Below are 3465 nucleotides of genomic sequence, written 5' to 3' on the forward strand. Positions count from 1 at the left end.
GCGTAATACTTGGTTGGTTGTTAAGGTAATCTCGTCCAAACTGCCTCATGATTAAGATATGCAAGCTCAAAGCAATGTTGTATCTGCGTTCCAGACACAAGTCCATTCCCTAACAGAGACCCTTTGTGAAACAAAGACAGACATTGTTCAATGTCGTCAAGATATGCATGGTTTTGAAACCAGACTATCAAACATTTGCTGTTGTTCAGGAGCCTAGGAGAAATGAAGGCGAGGGTTATGGTGCTCCATTGGACAATAAAACATGAAAACGTAACAGACAGGTCAATGAACTGAGCTTCTGAACTTCTCGTGGTCCATTTATCTGCTAGACTGCTAAGTTTTATGCCAACCTTCCTTTTGTTATATAGTTGTAATTTTTTTGGTGCGATAAAAAATTTGTTCTTAACGTGCAGCCACCGGCTGAAGAAAACAGCAAGCCATTTTTGTATAGTGTAGGGTGTTCCCTATATTTGCACTGGTGGCGATCTTTGATGCCGAGTGGATGTAATCTGTGCAATCGCCTTAATGGCCTAGCGTTAGTTTCGGCCTTATTTATTTCCTAGTCTTCTTTTTCCCAAGTTTGCTAGTGGCTGCAACAACCATGGGCCATATACGGGTCGTAGGATCCATGGGTCTCCTACGGGCCGTCGATAAATGGGCCTCTAACAGGGCCGTAGAATCGGTGGACCTCGGGCCGTCGGATAAATGGGTCTACATGGGCTGTAAACAGGCGTAATTGGTATCGGCCCATCACGGTAATGGCCCGTTAACAAGCCGGAGGATAGCAAAGGCTTAATTCTTTCATAGGCATAACGGGTCGTTAATGGGCCACAATATAGGACGGGCTGGAAACGGCGTAACGAGTTAACAGGCCAGAAAAGGGCTGACTCTTGCCATGGGCTGAATTTGGCCCATTAGGGGAACAGGCCAGTAACGGGACGGAAGTAATCGAGGGCCGGAAAGGAGCCCAAGAACGTATGGGTCGTCAATAGGCCGAAAGCTAACACTGGCTGGAAATGGCCCATGTGAATCACGGGCCGTTAAAGGGTACAATGAAAATTATTGTTCATTATGGGCAAGAGTCACCGTGGGCCTATAAAGGGCCTAAAGATACGAAGGCCTCATAAGGGAAGAAAGATGTCATGGGCCATCGATGGGCCGAAAGTGAAATGGGATGGTGTTATATTCGATGGCCCACATGACGTTGTTGGGCCGAGTTTCGTTAGGGCCTAACGGGCCATGAGTCATGGGCCAGCCCGTTAACTTTTGACCAAGTCAAACGGGCCAGCTTTGTAAGCTAAATGGGCCAGTGGTGGGCCGTGGCACGTGTCGACATATCATAGGAACCTATCTGACCCACTGATGAGCTGACACATGTTTCGTCCGGCCAATAAGGATTTTACACGTGGAAATTTCCTATTGGTCTGGGCTGTTAACGGGTTATCGGATCCAAAACCCGACCCGATAGCTTAACGGCGTTCCGTTACGGTGGATGCCACGTGTCGGTCACCCTTGATGAAAGCACTTCTGTGACGCGCAATTTATCGTCATGGAAGTGGACACTTCCATGATGATAATTTTGGTAATGTCATGGAACACTTCTACGACAGCACATGTATGACTATCTTGATTCTGTCATAAAATCGTCATGGATGTACATGCATGACAAAAAACGCGACCTACTGTGACAAACATGTATCATCACGGAAGTGTATTTTTTTGTAGTGAACCCATGCCATCTGCCATAACCCTATAGGCATTCTGACTAGGAAACGTCCTAGTTCACATGTTCGTCTCCAAACAACTCTTCTTCAAACTCCTGTTCTTACATGCCTGGCCAATTAAATAACCAGTGGAAAGCCAATGAGTACTTTGAATGTACTTGCAAGCAACCCATGTTTTGGCTCAAGATACAACAATGCATGACATAGGTGAATTTTTGTAGAAAGCTAATTTTGTTTTGCTATGACATGTTCAACAACTAGTAAATCATGCATCATATGAATTCAGGTGACCATAGGGACTGGTTAAAAATATCAACATAAAGGGAGTGGGCTTCAACCCAACTCAATCATGTCAAGTCCTTTGACTTGACCCAAGTAGTTCTTTCCACTTATCCAAAAACACACACTGGTTTGTAAACAAGTGGACGTAGCCCAAGAGCGGTTACCCAACTGTCCTTGACTGTGGACACAGCTATTCGAATAGTTTTACACTCTGCAGAGGTTGCACCCTTTACCCACAAGATCCGGGGAACTTCCGTGTCATCCAAGACCCGCGGTACCTCAAGTACCCGCGGTAAGCACCCGATCACTATCTTTCCCTAGACGACACTAACATAGAGTCCACTCGATTGGTAGTAACCCCGTGCCCAACATTTCACATCTTAAAGTTATCGAGCCTCGCTCCCATATTCATCACATACCACTGGCATGGGGTACCAACGGTTTGTCCGGTGCCCTGTGAAAACAGTCATGGCCGCCTATCTGTCGGTGTACTAGAGTAGGGGTACCCTAGTATCCCGAACTTGTGCACGGGCAGTTGCAGCGCCCCGCGGCAAGGCTTGCCGGGTGACCGTCAAGGTCCTCCGTGGTTCCTTTGGAGCCATTCAAGAACAAAGTATTCAAGCCAAGGAGACAAGGCCCCGGCAAGAGGAGCTTGCCGGGAAGGCCAGCCAAGGCATCGCAAGGAACTTGCCACGACGCACCGCGCGTCCCGACAAGGCCCGGTGAGCGACAAGCTTCCAGGCGCGGCAAGACAACGGCCGCGGCAAGGCGCTTGCCCCGATAGGCAACCACTCTGTAACCGCGCTCCAGCACATCCACCAACGTGTCGCCCTGGGGACCTTTCCAGGCGCGCGTGGCGAGAGGTTGTGCAGCCAGCGGTGCGCGGTGGCATGCGACGCTGACAAGATCACCATCGTGGCGAGCGGTGGCGTCCCTGACGGTCCCTTTTTGCACTGTTTGGGCGACGCAGATGGGCATTTAATGCCTTTGTCCCCTGCCGTCAGGGTTAGGTAGGATACACTGTAAAGGTAGTTGTACCAACCGCAACTCCTTTTCCATTTTTGCCCTTGTTTATGTTGCCACCTGTCGGTGACCCCTTCAGCATATAAAAGGAGGCCCATGCGCAACGTGGGGGGGAGTTCGGTTCGAAAACCAGAAAACACTCACGCTCGGTCTCGTTAGCAGCTCGAGTGTACTGTAGCACTCAGCGCTCCTGAGCAAGAACTCAATACAATCAGACAAGCAGCAGTAGGAGTATTATCTCTCCAGAGAGCTCCGAAGCTGGGTAAACTGCTCGTGTGTTTCGCCTCAATCTGCTCTTTGTGCGATCTCCGCCCCCCGCCGAACCGAAAGGGGCTCGGTCCGCCGGCCCCATAGGTGTTCGTGGATCAGTTTCCCCGACATCTTTGGTGCGCCAGGTAGGGGACGTTGAGGTTGTGTGAACCTGATCCGGCGTTCA

This window comes from Triticum aestivum, chromosome 3B, assembly GCF_018294505.1.
Source record: "Triticum aestivum cultivar Chinese Spring chromosome 3B, IWGSC CS RefSeq v2.1, whole genome shotgun sequence".
Classification (NCBI taxonomy): Eukaryota; Viridiplantae; Streptophyta; class Magnoliopsida; order Poales; family Poaceae; genus Triticum; species Triticum aestivum.